Genomic DNA, 22,564 nt, shown 5'->3' with positions numbered 1-22,564 from the left:
GTCAGTAGGTTTCCGGTATAGGGTGGTGTTTATGTGACCATTGTTTATTAGCACTGTAGTGTCCAGGAAGTGGATCTCTTGTGTGGACTGGACCAGGCTGAGGTTGATGGTGGGATGGAAATTGTTGAAATCATGGTGGAATTCCTCAAGGGCTTCTTTTCCATGGGTCCAGATGATGAAGATGTCATCAATATAGCGCAAGTAGAGTAGGGGCTTTAGGGGACGAGAGCTGAGGAAGTGTTGTTCTAAATCAGCCATAAAAATGTTGGCATACTGTGGGGCCATGCGGGTACCCATAGCAGTGCCGCTGATCTGAAGGTATACATTGTCCCCAAATGTAAAATAGTTATGGGTAAGGACAAAGTCACAAAGTTCAGCCACCAGGTTAGCTGTGACATTATCGGGGATAGTGTTCTTGACGGCTTGTAGTCCATCTTTGTGTGGAATGTTGGTGTAGAGGGCTTCTACATCCATAGTCTACAGCCAAGCTCTGCGATACAACCGCATTTGCTCCAACCCCTCAGACAGAGACAAACACCTACAAGATCTCTGTCAAGCTTTCTTACAACTACAATACCCACCTGCGGAAGTAAAGAAACAGATTGATAGAGCCAGAAGAGTTCCCAGAAGTTACCTACTACAGGACAGGCCTAACAAAGAAAATAACAGAACGCCACTAGCCGTCACCTTCAGCCCCCAACTAAAACCCCTCCAACGCATTATTAAGGATCTACAACCTATCCTAAAGGATGACCCAACACTCTCACAAATCTTGGGAGACAGGCCAGTCCTGGCCTACAGACAGCCCCGCAACCTGAAGCAAATACTCACCAACAACCACATACCACACAACAGAACCACTAACCCAGGAACTTATCCTTGCAACAAAGCCCGTTGCCAACTGTGCCCACATATCTATTCAGGGGACACCATCACAGGGCCTAATAACATCAGCCACACTATCAGAGGCTCGTTCACCTGCATATCCACCAATGTGATATATGCCATCATGTGCCAGCAATGCCCCTCTGCCATTTACATTGGTCAAATTGGACAGTCTCTACGTAAAAGAATAAATGGACACAAATCAGATGTCAAGAATTATAACATTCATAAACCAGTCGGAGAACACTTCAATCTCTCTGGTCACGCAATCACAGACATGAAGGTCGCTATCTTAAAACAAAAAAACTTCAAATCCAGACTCCAGCGAGAAACTGCTGAATTGGAATTCATTTGCAAATTGGATACTATTAATTTAGGCTTAAATAGAGACTGGGAGTGGCTAAGTCATTATGCAAGGTAGCCTATTTCCCCTTGTTTTTTCCTACCCCCGCCCCCCCAGATGTTCTGGTTTAACTTGGATTTAAACTTGGAGAGTGGTCAGTTTGGATGAGCTATTACCAGCAGGAGAGTGAGTTTGTGTGTGTATGGGGGTGGGGGGGTGAGAAAACCTGGATTTGTGCTGGAAATGGCCCACCTTGATTATCATGCACATTGTAGGGAGAGTGGTCACTTTGGATGAGCTATTACCAGCAGGATAGTGAGTTTGTGTGTGTGGTTTTTGGGAGGGGGGTGAGAGAACCTGGATTTGTGCAGGAAATGGCCCAACTTGATTATCATGCACATTGTGTAGAGAGTTGTCACTTTGGATGGGCTATCACCAGCAGGAGAGTGAATTTGTGTGTGGGGGTGGAGGGTGAGAAAACCTGGATTTGTGCTGGAAATGGCCCAACTTGATGATCACTTTAGATAAGCTATTACCAGCAGGACAGTGGGGTGGGAGGAGGTATTGTTTCATATTCTCTGTGTGTATATAAAGTCTGCTGCAGTTTCCACGGTATGCATCTGATGAAGTGAGCTGTAGCTCACGAAAGCTCATGCTCAAATAAATTGGTTAGTCTCTAAGGTGCCACAAGTACTCCTTTTCTTTTTGGGAATACAGACTAACACGGCTGTTACTCTGAAACCTGTCAGAGGTCCTGGGTGTTCATATTGGTGGATGCAGCTCAAATTATTTTATAAATAAGCCTGAGTCACAGAATTCAGATCCAGAGCTGGATTTGGACTTCCCCAAAGGTTTTGATTGGTGGTTTATGGATTTGATCATCTGGTTTGGGTTTAAAAGCCATAATGTTATTCATACAAGTGAACGGGAGAGACCCAGGCTTTTGTATAATTATCTTGTAGCTATCACAGCTTTCAGCTGAAAGCAGGGGACAATCCTATTTCTTTCTCAACACTAAGGATGCAATGACATTTGTGCAATCTAAGTAACTGGTGGGAGTGACGTTTTCTAAAAAGCCATCAGATCAAGGAGAGGACTCAGACTGAATTCTAACCAATGAAAATTGTTTTCCTTCTTTCCAGTTCATGGGAAATTTTCATGTAATTTGCAACAGGTAGCCGTGGATGAATGGATAAAATACAATTTCAGGGGGACCAGATTTTTCTAGCTTGTCCTGGCTAATATTTGTTTTCTGTACAATCTCTCTCTCATGTAGGCTCCTAAAATGAGATGATATCTTTCCCCAGATGGAGGTAGGAGGAAATTATTTTCCTTAGTAACAAACATATGCATAATGTTTAAATGTTTCTTAAGTTATCATAGCAAGTCAAACTAGGGGGGAGGGATAGCCCAGTGGTTTGAGCATTGGCCTGCTAAACCCAGGGTTGTGAGTTCAATCCTTGAGGGGGCCATTTAGGGATCTGGGGCAAAAATTGGGGATTGGCCCTGCTTTGAGCAGGGATTAGACTAGATGACCTCCTGAGGTCCCTTCCAACCCTGATATTCTCTGAAATGCATGGGGCCAGAGGTCAGGCCCAATATTAGAGCCAGATTCTTAAAAGAGCTCAACACCCAGCAGTCCCCACTACTGCAATCTTTTGAAAATCTGTCCCAGATTGTGGGTGTTGAGCTAGTTTTGAATTCTGGCCTTAATATGTTGTTAGTATGTGAGGAAACCATGGTCATTGACAGTGGGAAGGGAACTTTACTATCTGCAGTCAGTTTTACTCCTGCTTTGTGTTGTTAAGGTTTGTTTAGTAGTGTTGGGCCAAATTCACTAGGGGTTTAGGCTGGGATTTTTAAACGAGCCTAAGTGAGTTAGGCACTCAACACCCATTGAAATTCAGTGGCAGTTGGATGCCCAAGGCTTGATGGTGACATAAGTGACAAGTGGTGCGTAAATGGGTCCAAATACAGTAAATGTGGTGGTAGTATAATTTGCAACAATTTCGTGGGGGTAAAATAGGCCATTTCTCTGATGGTGTAAATTGGTGCAGCTCCATTGAATTCAGTGCTGTTTTACCCATTTGCAGCCGTAGAGATTTTGACCCAATGAGTACAATTTACAAGCAAATGGAGAGAAAGGGGTATAACAGGAAAATGAGCTAAGAGGAAGGCATAAGTTAAAGGGTGAGGAGGGCCTGTTTCGTTATACACCCTGCTGTAAGTTGCTTTACCAGCTACACTCCCATAGTGAGTTAGTTACCCTAGTTGGACTGTATACATTGCATGCTGCATAGTGAACTTGCCAGTCTTGGGATATTTTAAGGGTGCGTCTGTACAGAGACTTAGGGTATGTCTACACTGCAATCAGACACCTGTGGCTGGCCTGTGTCAGTTGACTTGGGCTCGTGGAGCTCAGGCTCATGGGGTTGTTTAATTGAAGCATAGACGTTCAGGCTCATGTCGCTATCCTAGCTTCCCTAACCTGCATATTCACCTTACACTTACACCTGACAGCAGCAGTACTTGTCTCCAGCACCCACGCTTCATCCTGTCTGGCAGCATGGACATTTCTTGCCTGCTTTATTATAAGGTGATTGCTCCCTTCCTATTATTCTCCCTGTTAATGAAGCAGGACTGAAGGGTGCTCAACACTTCCCCGTCCGCTCCCAAGAGCAATGAGCTCTCCTAGTGAGGCTTCTCTTGCCCCTCAGAGGGTGCCATGGGACTGCCTGACCCTGCTAGTGCTAGAGGTAGGCCTACGGGGCTCCTTCTCAAATAAGAACCAGGTGTGGTCTCTGCAGTCCCCCAAAGCACTTGTTTTTGGGTGCATGACTCTCATAGTGGGCAGTTCTGATCGCAGTTTTCCTTAGTATTTTATTAAGTGAGCACCAAGGAGAATGCAGTAGTTTACATAGAATGAGAAAAGAACCTGTTTCTGCACCTCACCTTTCCCTGCGTTACACTCAAAGTTATACAAAGATGCTCTGGAAAATCCAGCAAGTTCAACCTCCATTATTTTCCTGTGGTGCCTCCCTGCCCTGATATTGGTGCCACAAGGCAGAGTGCCAAGAAATCCATCAGTCTGGCAGCTGTGGGCTTTTTCACACTGATCCAGTAAATATTTGCTGGGCCATTTGCGCCATCTGCCACACAAATGTCAGTCAAGGGGAGGATAGAAGACACCTGGGGATAGCCATGTTGAAACACCATTTAAAATGGAAATACCAGTTCCAGTGGCTGTGAGAACAAAGATGCCAAGGCAAGAAGTGAGGAGGAGGTGAAGTCACAAATGATACAATTCCTGACTCCTAGAGGATCTTCCACATTCATTTTTCCGTCATCCCCTCCCTCCTTCCTGCTTTATAGCTCCTGTGAAAATGAATACGGTGGTGTAAAATAGCTCTAAACCTTTCCACAGACATCAGTGAATTCAGGGAATCAAGGACACAGGATCATGGCTCTGCACTTGGGATGGGCAAACTAGTATGGATAATGAATGGGGGGGAAACAGAATCTTTGTCCAAAACTAACAACAAAACCGGCTCTTCTGTGGTTTGAGAACACTTTGGTTATCACTTTTGTTACCATCTTATTTTCTCTTTCAAATACGTTTGGATGTTGCTGCATTTCCAGCCACAGCCAGGAGGAGTGGATATATTGCTCAGTGAGCTATTATTCTGACGTGGCTAGTATGGCCACAGCAAAGAAACATTAAAAGTCATGTGAGAGACTGATTCCCATTTTGCTTTCCAGGCCAAAGAGGTTCAGATACATTGAAACATGCTGAAGGTAAATATCTGTGGTCTGATGTGCCTCTCACTTATACTGATTTTAACCTCTGTCCATCTCCTTGGATTTGAAAGGAGTCAGTCCTGAGTCACACTTGTATAAAAGACAGAAGGATCAGGACACAGAACTTTAGAATGCTTATCCTCCTAATGGAACCAACCTTTTTGGAGTTTGTTAGATACATACAAGATTAATTAATATTCACAAAAGTTTTAGCGATTATATATGCCCCAGGGAATAGTGAAATCCCATGAGCGTTGGAGGAATACACTGTGGTAGGGAGGAAGGAAACAAGAAGCTATTATATCTTGAAAAGTGCTTGTATCTCACACTGATGGATGCAATATAAAAACCTAGGTAGACTAATTTTGTGATGGATTATGTTTTCTCTTTCTGTAAAACACAAGGCAAACCAGTGAAATGCAGTATGTTAGGCACCCACCACTCTGTTGCTGCTGCTTGACTTAGAATTGTTCAAGTGATTGAGAAATTGCTGAATTTCACTTTGCCCCACTGAAGAATTCTCACGACATTTGCCATAGTAGCAAATCATGGTACCAAAAAATGAGGTATTCATGTCAAGACAGCGGAACAATGACTCACAAACACTGACAGCAACTGGAAATCAAATATTCAGTATTGGGAGCAGTGTTTGCTAATGGAAGAATGGCTGTTTCTATAGAAAACCCCAGAGAAAACTTGGCTCTCCCTTGGCAAAGTGATAAAGTAAGCTACCACCAATGACTATCTTGGATTACAAGGATTATTAAATCAAGATGTATCACTTTTCATATTAAGCATATCCAGTTTATACATTTCAAATTAATATTTGGTGAAGGAATTTAATTATTATAGATCATAGATCAAACCTTTATACAATAAAAAGTTGAAAACAATAAAAGCCTTTATGATCAGCTCAATTTTCTGGTGATACTTTGCTGACAAAGAGAAAATGGTCAATTGTATCTTTTTGCTAGTGTGATGGGGAAGTTAAAAAAACACGCTACTATTGTGGGAAAATTATAAATAAGTCAGGCATTGGTAAGAAATAACTGAATATTATTCAGGAAACCTACTTTACAAATTATAAATAAGTCGGACATTCATAGGAAATAACTGAATAATATTCAGGAAACCTACTTTACTTGTTCATATTTTTAGTGGGGGGGACAAAACTATTTTTACAACATATGAATTTTTTCTGTGTTTGCTGTTAGATATTTTTCATGTTGTTAGCGAGGAGAAGTAAGAGAAGTGTTAATTTTCTTCTTTGCTGTTTGTAGGGGGACAATGAATTCATTCACTTCCCTAAGACATGGAAAAGAGAAAAAGTAAACTAACTAAAACTAGACTAATGTTGATAGGCAAATCAATGGCACACTTTCTTCCTTTCATGCTTCCTTTGATGTTGTGTAGGCTATCTGTGTGAAAAGGAATTGTTACACCAGAGGTGAAGTCATGCTAGTGGAGTAGGAAGAGGATACAGAGGTGAGTGAGTCTGAGACTGTTATCTGTCTATTGTTTGACAATACAAAAGGTAATTTTTAACTCAACCCTGTCTGTCATTCATATGTATTCCACATTCCCTGCAGCCCAGTCCATCTGTCACCCTCACTCAGCCTGGGAATTCTGATGCCCACCTCTAGGAAATGGAAAGCATATATTAAAAATAATGAGCATTGCTTTTTGAAGTGTGCTTTTTGCAAAAGCTTCCATTGATGGGGGTGGCTTATTTATTTGTTCAGATTGCTTATTTCCTGTAACATTATGCAACATTTGTAAAAGACTTGCCAGCTATCAGCTGTTAATTGACTTATCATGAGGGGGAGAAGGTCAGTCTCTGGTTCTTTCGAATTTTGTTTTCAGACAATTTCTTAATCAATGATTGCAATGGGCTCACTCTCCATTCACTCCTTTACTCCTTGCTATTACAAGGAGGCACTTTTCTCTCCTTCAGGATGATCAACACCCAGATCCAGCGAGAAGTTAAAAGTCACAGTTCCCCTATATGCTTATCTGCCCTGATTGCCCACAGTGGTCACAGACTAACTAAAGGGATCATATCCTTAGAGATTACTAACACTGAGTCATGAGAGAGTGTTCTGATGTGCTCCCATACCATTACCACAGTGGACCAGCCACATGAAAAATGGAGAGAAAATGCTATGTATTTTCCTAAAAGGAATTTACAGTCTCTGAAAGACAACCAAGTTTGCTAATTTGTGCCTGCATAATGACCAACTCTAGGAGATGGTTCACCATATAATATGTGATCTTTTCTTAGGATCCTCACTGTTAATGCTGCGCAGGCAGAGCAAATGCATACAGTGCCACGATAATTCTGCTACTGAATGGCCATCATACACTTTGGCATTGAGCAGTCCGTTTATATTGTACTTTTTTGGGTGATTGACTATTTGTTGGGGGCTAGGACACAACTACTGTATTAATCTTAATTCACATTTTTGTGGTTCATTTTGTCTATAGTGTCATTACATGGGGACACCCTAAAGACAGTGATTTCTTTAAAACTCCAGACAATTAGATCCCACACGTAGTGTCCATGAAGTTCCAAGACATTCACTGAATTACAAACTTGGCAGTCTGAAATACCTATAAATGCCACATTTTCCTTATCTGCCTTGTTCTGGTGGCCTAATCTTGGCATAGAATTAACAACAGGTGTGATCAAGTGTAAAGAGGCCTTTGGTGCCAGCGCTTTAGTTCTTGTTCAGTGTGAGGATCTATGGCAGAAAAGATGGCACTTGCAGGGTTAGGCAGAGTGCCATGTAAAGCTTGGCACAAATCTTCTATGCCAAGGTTCTGGGCAACTTTTGAATGGGCACTGTGCCTTCCAAACAGATGGACATGAACATAGGCAGGCAAGAGACCATTTATTTATATCAGCTTTGTTTGCTGAGGAAATTATTCCAAATTGGAGACATCAAAACTTCATTCTGTACAAAGCTTCTGCAGCTGTGATTGAGAGGATGTATCATTGCAAGTCCAGCTAGATTAATTTTGAAAAATAAGAACAATATATCTGCAGGACTTAGGGACATCTTGTTGGCTCTGTATAATTACTTCAAGTTTTGCACAGGAGTGGTGAAAGTTAATGAGCTTCCACCTTCGGTCCCCTCTTTGGCTCTTCATGGGAATGAGCCAAATGAGCTTTCACAGCCAGTTAAAATTTAGCCAGAATAGGCCAGCCAGGTGTAGAAACCTACTCTGTGATCTTTTCCATAAAGAAGGCTATGAAATTTTCAGTGGAAATAGAGCTCTAAATGACATGGCTTATTTTCCCATAAAATCAACTTCTGGAAGCAAACCCCCTTTAGTACTTACTTAATTCCTACTTAGATAACTGACTCATCTAGTCCAGATCCAGCAAATGATCCTCAGGTTGTTTCTTGCTCTCTATGGTTTAAATCTCTTTGCCTGAAAAACTTCTCTCATTCCCACACAATCCAGGAGCAGTTACAGACTCAGCTGGAGGGCTAGCTTCCCCCTTTTCCAGGAGGACTTGGAAACTAGAAATTACCATTAGGAGGCTCCAGCAGCAATTCTTAATCTTCTGCTTGTGAGTGATCAGGTTCTCAGTCTCTTGACAACATTGGGATCATTCAGCATTATTCTTGGAGCCTTCAGCAATTAGTACTGTCACGTCTTTAGTCAACAAGAGAGAACCTGGAGTCTAGAGACGCCCATCCTCTCAAGACAAAAACTCCTTGACCTGGGTCAGTAAGACACCCTGAGAGTGTGGTGCTAGGCACTGTACCAACAAATAGAAGATCGTAAGAAAGAAGCACATAGGAAACAAGGTAACTGAGTCAAGCTAAACTATTTTACATCAAATATTTCCCAATCAATTAATTTTCTTGCTACTACTCATTTATAATTATGCTATAGGTCAGTGGTATAGCTATGTAACTATGTAGGTAAAAAATCATTTTCCATTTGACTAAATCAACATTAAATCTGCTTGATTTTTTTGGTCCAAATATGTTTTTGATGAAAAAAAGGCTTTTTAATTTAAAGAAAATTTTGGCAAGAAAATAAATTTTCTTCAAAATTTGAGGGAGTGGGTTTGGTCAAAAAAGCAAAAACTTGAAGAAAAATTGACAATTTTTGGTCAACTTCTTTGACAGAAAATTATTTATTTATTGACCAACTCTTGTTAGAATATGCAAACTAAGGATTATTCAAATGTATACTGTGTGAAAATGTTGGGCCTGATTCTTCTAAGACCTATGCACATGAATACAATTACTTATGGGTAAGTGGTCCTTTGAAAGTCAATGAGAGGGAATCCTCCTGTGAGTACACTTACTCACCTGCAAAAGTCTTTGGGCCTTCAGTCAGTCAAATGTTACAAGCTATAGGGTGAATTAGTTAATTAATAACTGAATTAGTTAAAGTAGAGCAACTCATTCTATGAGATAAATATTGGCGGCTATATGACAGCAAATATCTTGGTTTTGTGCTAAGCATGATCAAGCCAAATAGGAACTGAATATAAACCTGAAACAATATTTTGCTGGCAAAAATGAAGTATTCTGTGAGAAAAGAGTATCCACTTTTATGAAGGAATTTACTGTGAAGTATTACTAATACACAGAGGATATCTAAAAACTGGAATGTGGCTCGCTGTCAAATGAAAAATGCAAAGTGATTCAAAAATTTATAAAACACTATTGAGTTATTACAGTTCAGTTATAGATATCAGTAATCATTTTTGCTGAAATACACTCCCTAGATTATTTTACTGCTGAGACATTAGGCTTCTGTCTCCCTACTACCCTTTCTTTTGGAATAGCATACAATTAAAAATTTTAATTTTTACACAGTAGATGATTTAGCCCCTGTTCAATCTTGAATTGAATAAAAACAACAGAGTTAAAAATAATGGCAGTATTTTTCCTTTATGGACTGTATTCTGCTGACTTACATGAAAAATTCCTGCTATTATATTTAGACAGAATGAATTGCTTTACAGAATCTGTAAACTTAATTTGTTCACGCACTCAAGCACTAGCAGAACCCATGATACTGTTCAGAAAAAAATAACCAGGTAAAATGCTTTCCAATCTATGGATTTTCTCTGGTGTGAGTGTTTTAAACTTTTATTACCTATGTCATTCTTATGTATGAGTTCTGTTCTTTGTGAATGCCTGGATCTTTGATGGTAGGTGGATAAATTCTAAAATGGGCATATGTGACTGTCAGTATCTCTCTATTTGTACATTCCTCTGTGCACAGATAATTCTGAGATGCAGTTGTCACAGTTTGGCACAACTGCACCTTTATTCCCACTCTGTGGTCCAGCAAGGGCATCCACTCTCAGGCTTCTGGCTCCCCACATATTGCCTCTTTTGGGCAGAGAGATGCATCTCTTTTCCTGTTGACCAGGGTACGTCCAGGCTGCACAGCTCCCTCCCTACCTTAAGCACACCTGCTTTACCTACCTTCCTCAGATGCTATAAATAATGTAATTGCTACTGTTAACCTATCACACAGCTCTTTCTAAGCAAGCATATTTATTCTTAAGGTGGAGCTCTACAGAGAAAACAAATTAAAAACAATAAAAGAATCTACATACATACAAATAAGCTTACCACAAATCACCCCAACTCCCAAAAGGGCTCTGGCCAGTGAACAGCCCTTCAAATCCCACCAAAAGGTTTTTCTGTGGGTACAAGTTCATAACCACTTAACTCACCCCCCTGAATCTGTGAGTCATGTATTTGAGCTGTCCTCACGTAATAGGTGATCAGAACATAAAAGGTCCCAACCTCAGAACGTAGCTTCAAAAGGCTGAGTCTGGAGGTGGGAAATTTGCATTCCCTTGCCCCCTGGGAAGTCCACTTAACTTTAAAGGTACACATTGTTTCAAATAGTGCTTTGAGGCGCATAACACTTCTCAGGGTTTGTATTAGTCAGAGTTCCCCCTTAGAGCTGTTACTTACAATCTCACAGTAATACATAAACGTTTTCATTTTCGGGGAGGAATAGCTCAGTGGTTTGAGCATTGGCCTGCTAAACCTAGGGTTGTGAGTTCAATCCTTGAGGGGGCCATTTAGGGATCTGGGCCAAAAATTGGGGACTGGTCCTGCTTTGAGCAGGGGGTTAGACTAGATGACCTCCTGAGGTCCCTTCCAACCCTGATATTCTATGAATACAATGAACTCCTAAACTACTTAAACTTAATTCAATAATGTTTAACTTAATTCAGTAAGGTTTGTCCAGGAAATTGCCATATCTGTCATGATAGTTTCTAAACTCCATAATTATCATAGGACAACTGAAAACAAAGATATCTCAAAATAACAATTCTTCTACTAGATTTCTGATTTGTCTGTCTCATTCAGAATAAGCAATTTTGTATTACGAAAAAAGTAAACATTTGACTTACGTAATTTAAAGCAGTGGAATTCAGAACTGGGCTAAAACTTCACCTTCTTGTCTCCCATTGTACTAGCAGAAGTCTCAGCGCAGAACACGTGCTTGCCAAATAACAGGGCTCCTAGATACATTTTAAAAAGTGTTCTTAACTTGGTTTAGCTAACCCCAAATTAGGAAACTCAGGTTAAAACAGCACTGAAGAAACAGCAAATTTGCTTTCAATTTAGGTTAGCAGTTTGAGTTCAACCCCTGAATCCCCTGTAGGCTTTAACTCAAGATGCTAACCTGAGTTAAAAGCTGCATTGCTGTGTCTTCATTGCTATTTTAATCCAGATTAGCTAACTCAGGTTACCTAACCCAAATTAAGAGCATACTTTTTTTCTGCAGTGAAGACAGACCCCTAAGACTGGAGGCCTTAATTTTTTAATTTCCTTGCTTTGCTTTTGTCAGATTGTCAGCCTCTGCCTTTATTTTCATGTTGATTTATTAATTATTTTAATAAAATAATAGTCATCTGCCATTTAATTATTTTTCATCATATGAGACAAATTGGAAAAAAATATATGCTACCCAGAAAAGGGATCTCTAGGACCACCTGTCCTGTCATGATTAATTCAAATTATATTTTTGGGAAGGAGGGAGAAGAAGGGATTGCTGGGAAATCTTTTTAAGTGTTTTGATAGATGGAAACCTTAAAACCGTGTACAAGCTTTCGGAGAATTAATCTTTTTTATATATCTACTAATTCACCTAACCTATGGATTCCAGAAAACCAGGAGCATTCATCCATTCACAAGCATAAAATAGCACTATGAACCCACACTTGATATCATGACCCATGAATTGTTATCTTTATCTTGACATTTCTTTCACGTCACCAAAGATGTTTTCAGGAATGGGAAAGAAATAAAATTACTATGTTCTTTTGAACAAACAGTCTGCTGTCAAGTTTATAATTTTACAATGGTATCAGCAGTTGCCTTAAGTGACTTTTAATAGATAACAATACACATCAACTTGTGATCTTGTCATCGCAAAACTAAGCAAGGTCCAGATTACTTAATACCTGACTGGGAAGCTGAAGAAAATCAGGGGAGCTGCAAGAAACTCTGAGAACAATAGGTTATATGTACTGTGACAAAGTTCCTCCTCTACCTTGGTGGGTCCTGCCCTTATTGGCGGATTTTGCTCGCCTCAGAGATTCATGGCAGCCCTCAGTTTGGCCACTTTCATGGCTCAAATCTGCCGTTCACTCAGATAACCTCATCACTGGCCAGCATGGGAAAAAAAGAGTAAGAACAATCCCTGCAGTTTCTGCTGATCCACCATGTGGGTCGGGGACCAGCTCATAGACCTTCACCTCTGGTGGAAGCTCCTGTGTTGGGTCAGGAGTTGGGAGGTTTGGGGGGAACCCAAGCCCGCCCTCTACCCCGGGTTCCAGCCGAGGGCCCTGTGGACTGCAGCTGTCTAGAGTGCCTCCTGGAACAGCTGCGCGACAGGTACAATTCCCTGGGCTACTTCCTCATGGCCTCCTCCCAACACCTTCTTTGTCCTCACCACAGGACCTTCCTCCTGATGTCTGTTAACACTTGTACTCCTCGATCCTCCAGCAGCAAGTCCTCTCACTCCCAGCTCCTTATGCGCACACCTCACTAACTGGAGTGACAGCCTTTTTAAACCAGGTGTTCTGATTAGCCTTAATTAATTCTAGCAGCTTCCCAAGTGGCTAGAGGTGTCCTAATTGGCCTGCCTGCCTTCATTAGTTCTAGAAAGTTCGTGAGTGTTCTGGAATAGTCCCTGTTATCTTATCCAGGGAAAAGGGACCTGCTTAACCTGGAACTAATATATCTACTTTCGACCACTCTCTTGTAGCCATCTTGCCTGACCCTGTCACAATACATAACAACAGCATAGTTAATTAAAATTAACTGACTATACTAAGCTTTCTCACAAATTCCTTTGATTGCAACTGCTTAAGCAAAAAATAGACCCAAGATTACTTTTTGATTTAAAAGAAAACAAAGTTGATAATGCCATCAAAATTACTGTTGGTGTGTGAGGAACTTTGTATTCATCCCTCTGGTATTTGGTAAGTGAAGATGCTAAGACTGTAATTCTAAGATTGTAGTGGCTATTAAGGGTCAGATTCTGATACCCTTTCATTGTGTATGAAATAACTCCCCAAGTATGATTGTTAGTGATAGCAGAAAATAAGTATATTCTGGTAATACCCAAACTCCCTAATTTAAGTTGGGGTCCCATTATGCAGGACACTGCACAAACACAGAAAAGAGTCAGTTCCTGCCCATTGGGATTTACAAACAACAAGGGGCAGGGAATGGAGACACAACATAGAAGCAAATGAATATGGTGTTGATTTAGCTGAAAAGAAGAGAGAGACAATAGATGCTTATCTTTGCCAGATCCTTCAGCATTACTAGCAGGATGAAATGGATATGCAGAACTTTAATTTCTGTTCGAGTGCAACTGTTCATTATTCTTTATCTCACATTCTTTGTATGTGTTTTGGAGTATTCAATCTGTGTATTTTTAACCATAAATATGGTAGTAACTAACTTTGTGGTTACCTAGTTTTTGTAACACTCCCACTTTACTTTGGTTGCACCTGAAATTTTCCACACCACATGGCCTTTTCCAATTTATAAGTTAAATAGTACAAATCAACATTTTCCAACATATAACTTAAATATTTAATCTGATCTTTAATATATAAATGCATATAAGCACTAGTATTTCTATAACCTGTTACTATTGTAACAAATAAATCATGTTTAACTCATTCATTAATTTAATATAGTAAATATTACTATTTGACCTTGTGATTATGTTTCCCTAAAAAGAGGATTTTTTATTAAGCTGACACTTGTCATTTCAGGGGCTCTTTCTTCAAAGCTTTCAAAACAGTTTTAATTCTCTCTAGAATTAACTTAATCAATTTCCTTTATGTTAATGATATTACTTATTGTAAATGGGGTAGTTATTCTTCTCTGTTGGTAGCAGCTTAAGCACTGATTCAGATTTATGTAACAATTTGGTTGTCCACATTTCCACTGATAAAACATTTATATAACGAGTAGCACCTTGGTCCTTCAAATTCCCTTTCATATTTTTCAGTTTCCTAATAAAGCTCACTTATTTAAACTCTTTTTAATCTACTGAACAATCATTTAATATGATTAACTTTCAATTGTTTTATCCCTCCTTTCAAAAACTCACTTGCAGTATGTGATTAGCTAGTTTTAGCTTGAACAGCCTTAAAGTCCTGTATGTCATTCTTGGGCAACAACTAAAGCCGCATTTCTGAATTTAGGTTAAATTCTTATAATTCAACCGCTAACTAATAAACTTTTGAACACCCTATATATGCACTTATTATTTCTTAAGTACTTTGATATTTAATATTTTAGGTAGTTAAGATAATAGGATTTATATTTATGGTATTTAGATCTTTTATAATAGCACCCTTGAAATACGTTATTTAATTCCAGATTAATATTTTTGGTATCCACTTCTTATGTTTCTATCTTCTGAGTCACTACTGAGCTACTGTCATAGCACAGTATTAGGGGCACTGTTGTTAGTGTTAGTTATTATGAATGTTACAGTAGTGCCTAGAGGCCCTAAGCCTGATTCTGCAGGTGGAGTGTCACAGTCCCTGCCTCAAAGATCTTACGGTCTAACTTGGCAAGACAGACAAAGGATGGGAGAAATTACGCATTATCATCACCATTTTACAGAAGGGAAATAGAGACACATAGGGATCAATTAACTTCCCCAAGTCACATAGGAGGTCTGTGCCAGCAATCTCCCATGTCCCTATTGGTGCCTTAGTCACAAAACCATATTTCTTCACTGTGCTATTGAGCTCTCTTTCAAAGGAGACATCTGACATCCTGGCCATTTGTGGTCATTAAAGATCCCAAAATGATGATGATGTAACTAAGTGTCCTGGGTAAATTCCAGTTTGGATAATTACATTCTGCCTAACTAAAATTCTTTAGTTTCTATTGAATACATTATTTTTCACTTGCTGTCCTAAACTGTTGCCCAGTGTTGTTGGCACTATTAAACAGTTGCTGAGTTTCACCTCACAGGCAACTACGTTAAAACAACTGGATGAAATGATTTGCATATACAAGGCCTATACACCATTCCTATATACCTATATGCAAAGGATTTCAATGTGTAGGATAGCTTCTATTATTTATTTATTTGTTTGTTTGTTTGTTTATTGGCCCATTAGTGGAGTAAAGCACTTAGATCACTTTTTATCCAGAATGTTTTCAATTTGTCTTTACTATTCTATTCCATGTAGGTTCCTTATACTACATGTAATTCATGATCACTGAATATTTCAAAACTCTCAGTGCACCCTTTAACTTTCCAGAGGTTTGCTAAAGTCTATATCAGCCTAAAACATTGTTATACACACTAGTAATTTTGTTCAAAAAATTAACTGCTAAAATATACATTTTGACTAAATGGAATGGTGAAATCCAATCAGAGTACTGACTTATTTGCAAATTCTGTTAAAGAGCATAGTCAAAAAACAACAAAATGACACCCCCTCCCCCCATGTCTGTTCATAAGTTACCAGCACATGCCCCAGGCAGGCACATCTCTGTTTTTTCAATCTAGGAAAGAGATAACCCTTATCACGGATCAGGGCATTTAAGAGTATCTTGCAGGCCTGATAAGCTTCAAGGCTACAGGCCGGGTTCATGGAACATAAGAGATGGTAGGGGGAAGGTCTTCTGAAACCTGTAGCATCCTATTTCTGTTATATTCAAAAATCTGATTGTTTGACTGTGGGTTTTAATCTCAAAGTATTTTCCTCCTGTGTGCTGTTGAGCATAGCTATGTAGTGTGCATCCTTCAGATAGCAGTCAGTTGTAATAACTGAGTCTGTGTTTGGCTGGTTTTCATCTCTGTGGAATGTGCTTTGTTTAAAATGCTAGGGATGATTTTGACCTCTGTGCTGAATAATGGTAGCAGTTCAATTTCAGCTATACAGATACCGTTTATAGCATGTCCTTCCAGACTTACCAAAGAATAATTATTTACCTTCCTCAATCCATCTGAAGTAATTTGTGTTGACATCAGAAACACCTATTGGCAGAAATCAACCTGAACCACTGCAGCATTCCATGTTATTCACTAGCTCCAAATTTGTTCCTAAGACACTGGAATGCCTCCTGGTGCGGTTTTGTTTTCCTCTCTGGAAGAACAATGCTAGCATAGTTCAAATTTGACTCCAGAAACTTAATAACAGGAGCTGACCTGACCAGAGATGTCAGGATTGCAAAGTCTCAAGAGTTTAGTTACTAACATAATGAATCATTACTCTGGTGAACCAACCTTCTTGCTTGCTGTTTGCAGCCACATTAAATATAAATAACTGAACTAAATACAAACCATTGAATAATGGTCTAATTAAATTCTGCAATGAGATAGTCTCTTGGCTTTTAATGGTTTTAATTCCCTGTGAAACAAAATATTGCACAATCTCTTTCCATTTTGCTCATGACTGGTAGCCTGATAATTGTTCACATATAGAAAAACTAAAAGCAGTTGGTGTTGTGCAGTAGTTAGCTAAAGACCTGATCCTGGGAACACTCACATCTGAGTAAACTTATTCAACAAGTAAAGTTACTCAAGTGCCTAAATCAGGGGTGGGCAAACTACAGTCCGTAGGCCGGATCCGGCCCACCAGCCATTTTAATCCAGCCCTTGAGCTCCCGCAGGAGAGCGGGGTCTGAGGCTTGCCTTGCTCCAGTGCTCCAGCCGGAGAGCAGGGTTGGGGGGCCACTCCCTGAGGCTCCCAGAAGCAGTGCATGGCCCCCCTCCATCTCTTACATGTAGGGGCAGCCAGGGGTCTCCGCTCTGCACGATGCCCCCGCCCCAAGCGCCACCCCTGAGGCTCCACCTGAACCACGGCCAATGGGAACTGCAGGGGCGGTGCCTGCGGATGGGGCAGCTTGCAGCAGAGCCGCCTGACCACACCTCCATGTAGGAGTTGGAGGGGAAGTAATTAGTGAGTGCTCTGCACCCACCGGCAGCCAAACTCCCTGCCCCACCTCACCTCACCTCCTCCTCCGCCTCCTCCCCTGAGCATGCTGCGTCCCTGCTCCTCTGCCTACTTCCCAGTGCTTGCCACCGCCAAACAGCTGTAGCAAGCTCCGGGAGGGAGGGAGGAGTAGCGGGAACATGGTGCACTCAGGGAAGGAGGCAGGAAAGAGGCGGGGCCAGGGTGGGGATTTGGGGAAGGGGTTGGAATGGGGGCTGGAGGGGGTGGAGTTGGGGCGGGGACTTTGGGGAAGGGGTGGAATGAGGGCAAGATGGGGTGGGGCAGAGGTGGAGTCGGGGCGGGGCCGGGAGCAGAGGGGGGTTGAGCACTCACTGGCGTCAGTAGAAATTGGCGCCAATGCCTTGGTCCCAGCCTGGACCCCCCACCTGCACCTTGAACTCCTCATTTCTGGCCCCACCCCAGAGCCCTCACCCACAGCCAGAGGCCTCACTCCCTCCCATACCCCAGCCCCAATTTTGTGAGCATTCCTGGCCCGCCATACAATTTCTATACCCAGATGTGGCCCTCAGGTCAAAACGTTTGCCCAACCCTGGCCGAAGTGTTTGAAAGATCAGGCTCCAAAAGAATAAAATATTTGTTTAAACACAATTGTGCACTCCTTAATCTCATTTGCACAACCCCATATGCTGGAACAGCACCTTGCAATCCAGCCCAAGAAAAGGGCAGAACATTGCTGCACTACCCAAGAGCAAGGTAGGTACTGAATTGTGACTCTGAGTCCCTGCTTCCCCCGGCTCTGTGAGAGAATATGCACCAGTCCTTCCCAGCTAGTGTGGGAGAGGGGGATGGAACTAAGGCTCTGCCCACTCCATGCCCCGTCTCCTCACGTCCCACCCACCTACATGGGAGTGGGAATAGCAACCTTACACCATCTTCTCTGCTCGCCTCTCGTGCAGGAGCTCATGATGTGAGCAGCCCATGCAGGGGGATAACAGACTTTTTTACACCCCCTTGCTCCCTTGTGCGGGGGCACAGCTGGACTCACAATTGCACTCCGCGTTGTTAGTGCTTTGATAACCAAATGTTAGGTATTACTGTGAAGATTTGCGATCTCTACCATTTTTTGATATCTTTTCAGTTCTTCCTGAAACATGTTTACTCAGCAAAACAGAGATACCGGTAGGTTTTGTTGGGCCTTGTGTGAAGTAATATGTGCAAACTTTTAGATTGCCTTGGTAAACTGTGTCACTAGAGCTGCGTGACACCTTCAGGTCAAACATCGAAAGTCCTCCTAAGTATCCTTTTTCATGGCCAAGCTTCTTCTGTAAATGTTTCAGAGTAGCAGCCGTGTTAGTCTGTATTCGCAAAAAGAAAAGGAGGACTTGTGGCACCTTAGAGACTAACCAATTTATTTGAGCATAAGCTTTAGTGAGCTACAACTATTTTCACTAAGTTTCGCATGGGGTGATTTGGCATTTAAAGTGCTTTCTGCTTCTCTCTGTGAACCTCGTTTACAAGTAAGGAAAAAGGTTCTCCCACCTTTCAATACACTGTGGCTTTTGGATTCCAGCAGGCAGTTGTGTTGCATATTGTATATGGTAAATCCTTCAGTTGGTGGGAAGTGTAATATTTGCTATTTCTCCTCACATTATATCTGATTATAGCTTTACAAGGGAAATCAGAGGTCAATACTGTGTGTCTAAATTTCTGACAGAGGCCAAAATTGCTCTTTTACCTCCTGGAATTTTCTCTGTTACTATTGCCTGTTCAATGGTTTACCTCTTAAAGTCTATGTAATTTCTAAGAGTCTTGGAACCACTGAAGCATGGTGTTTTCACCTACTCAAGAAGTGCACCATTAACCTTCTAAAGCATACTGTGTTCTGGATTATCGATAGTAGAGTACGGCTGATCAATTTCAGATATCTTTGTTTAAAAAAATAGTTCATAATAGCAGAGAAGAGAGAAATGAGAAGGTAAAATGTAGACACTTTTCCTCTACTCTTTTCAGCATATTCATTGCTTATTGATTTATTTATCTAACTTTTCTATTTATTTAAGGTTTTATTTGAACCCTCCTCCTCTCCCCCAGAAACTTGCCTGTCGTATCAGCTGCAGTATACTGTCCAACAGCCACTTACAGCTCATTTTCTATCAACTAAGGCTCTGATCCTGCAAGGTGCAGAGGCCTGTAAAAATCAGTGGGGCTCCATGCGGTCTAAAGGATGCCCCCACATGAATCAGATTGCAGGAGTGTAAGGCCCAGGTGACAGGCTCTGTCATGCCTTGTCTTCCCCCTGCTGGATGCATCAGCACCCTGACCCCCGTGCTCAAGAAAAATCCACTCAGACTGGGTTATCAATAAGACAGTCCTCCAGAGGTCTAGAGTGGCCTGGAAGAAATACTGGCCAGTCAAGACCTAGCAGGCCAGTTAAAAAGGCTTGCCTGCTTCTTCTCCATGGCACAGTGGAGTGAGACTGGGATAGTGCTAGACGAGAACCCCAGGGCCAGGTTTACAACACGGGCCACCTTGCTCCAAGCAGGCAGCCAAAACATATGGACTAAGGTAGGAAACACCTGCAGTACCATGCCTGGTCCCATAGGGTGATGTTACAGAGCAGCCCCACCTACCACCCTCCAATCTTGCAAATGATTTATGCACATCCTTAACTTTAAGCACTTTTCATTGCAGTCTGTAGAACTACTCACACGTTTAAAGTTAAGCGGATCTGTAAGTCTTTGAAGAGTCAAGGCCTAAGTTTGGAAGGTGAACATTTCATATGTAAGTTTTACAAGTGAGTTAGAAATGGCTGGATGTCTACATGCTGCTTGTTTTCTTTCCTCAGCAGTCCCTTTTATTTAAAGTTTTCATAATATAACTTATAGACTCATAGACTTTAAGGTCAGAAGAGACCATTATGATCATCTAGTCTGACCCCCTGCACAACGCAGGCCACAGAATCTCACCCACCAACTCCTGTAACAAACCCCTAACCTATGTCTGAGCTATTGAAATCCTCAAATCATGATTTAAAGACTTCAAGGTGCAGAGAATCCTCCAGCAAGTGCCCCTTGCCCCACACTGCAGAGGAAGGCAAAAAAACCCCAGGGCCTCTGCCAATCTGCCTTGGAGGAAAATTCCTTCCCGACGCCAAATCTGGCAATCAGCTAAACCCTGAGCATGTGGGCAAGACTCACCAGCCAGACACCCAGGAAAGAATTCTGTGTAGTAACTCAGATCCCACCCCATCATAGGCCATTGGGCATATTTACCGCTAATAGTCAAAGATTGCCAAAATTAGGCTATCCCATCCCCTCCATAAACTTATCAAGCTTAGTCTTGAAGCCAGATGTGTCTTTTGCCCCCACTGCTTCCCTTGGAAGGCTGTTCCAGAACTTCACTCCCCTGATGGTTAGAAACCTTCATCTAATTTCAAGTCTAAACTTCCTGATGGCCAGTTTATATCCATTTGTTCTTGTGTCCACATTGGTACTGAGCTTAAATAATTCCTCTCCCTCCCTGGTATTCATCCCTCTGATATATTTATAGAGAGCAATCATATCTCCCCTCAACCTTCTTTTGGTTAGGCTAAACAAGCCAAGACAAGCTCTTTGAGTCTCCTTTCATAAGACAGGTTTTCCATTCACTTTCTTCACCTGCATTTAATTCTTCCTAAAGTAGAAGCATCTATTAAACTTCTTATGGTTTGTAGCCAGGTAGATGTCCTCAGAATTACAATATTTTCACAAGCAATCCCCATACTCCATTTGTTAGCTCAGTAGCAGTACTGTGTAGAAAATACCTTCTGGCCACTTCCACTTCTGATTACAATAGTGTACTGGGAAAATGTCCACTACCACAAGTGTCCCCAAAGTTCTCCCCACACCCACCTTCCCAAAAAATAGGATATATTAAAACCACTACTTCTAGAATCCAAATGTCTTTTGTGGGGGGGGGGGGGAAATTTGTGGTTTTGACATTTCCCTCTGGTTGCGAGTTGATAAATATCAAAGAATGAAAACCTTTTTGATTTGTAGAGAGAGAAAAAAGGCAACACTCCAATCTCCAGAGCCATATTGATAGTTTATTTTATTTAGCAAAGAGAGTGATGAAAATTGCACTAAAGGTATCAACACTTTGGAACCCTGAAAGCATTTTGGCATTCTCAAATTGTATAAATTGAATTGAGAGAAACAGTTCTATTCCCAAGCTATCATCTTGCTTTAACAGGTGTGTTAGTAAATATGTGTCAAAAGCATGCCACCAGTTTGACAAAAGGCAGAAAATGGTGCATTTTTGATGTGCCAGTGGCTTCCATTTGGATACAGATTATGAACACATGTCCTAATGATAATAATATATGAAAACACAAGCAAAATATGACCTTACTTACATCCCTGAGTAGAGGGTTTTTCATGCAGTTTCTAGCTTCTAGGATTAAACAATATATTTTAAATGGAATCAGCAAATGTTTTCAGAAAATAACACATTATGTGGGTTTTAAAACTCAACAATCATGAAAACTCATTCTGGCTGATTGACAAAATGTACAGACTGTTACAATATCCTAATTACAGGGTTTCTAAGTATTTACGTTTGTGCTACCGGAGTAGAATATTCTTATAGTTTTTTTAAACATTTGCAAATGACAAAATTATTCTTATTGTAATTAATGGTGCTGACGTGTATGGGGATACTGGGGAAACATGCCTAAAGGCTCTGACAATAATTCTATTACTAATATATTCCCTTGGTTTGCTTTTTGAACTCTGTCATTCCTTGCCTTGCAGCTGTGTTTAATAAGTGGTGAGATTATTCAAATGAGCCCACAGGAAAACATTATTTTTTGAGGTCCTAGATCTTGAGCAAGCATTTCCTGCCACAGTCAGTAGGTAAGACCTGAGCATCAGATTCGGTTTTATACTTAAGGGTTTGTAAGTGCCTTTGTACCCTATAAATATAATTGTGCTCAGCCATGATACAGCTGGTCTCAGCTTAGAGCAGCTGCCAACGAGCGGCAATAAAACAAAGGGAAAAACAGATCAGCCTGTCACTGATGAGTGAAAAGCCAAGCATTGGTGAGGTTATAT

This window comes from Eretmochelys imbricata, chromosome 1 (genome assembly GCF_965152235.1).
Source record: "Eretmochelys imbricata isolate rEreImb1 chromosome 1, rEreImb1.hap1, whole genome shotgun sequence".
Classification (NCBI taxonomy): Eukaryota; Metazoa; Chordata; order Testudines; family Cheloniidae; genus Eretmochelys; species Eretmochelys imbricata.
This window is presented reverse-complemented; position numbering follows the sequence as displayed.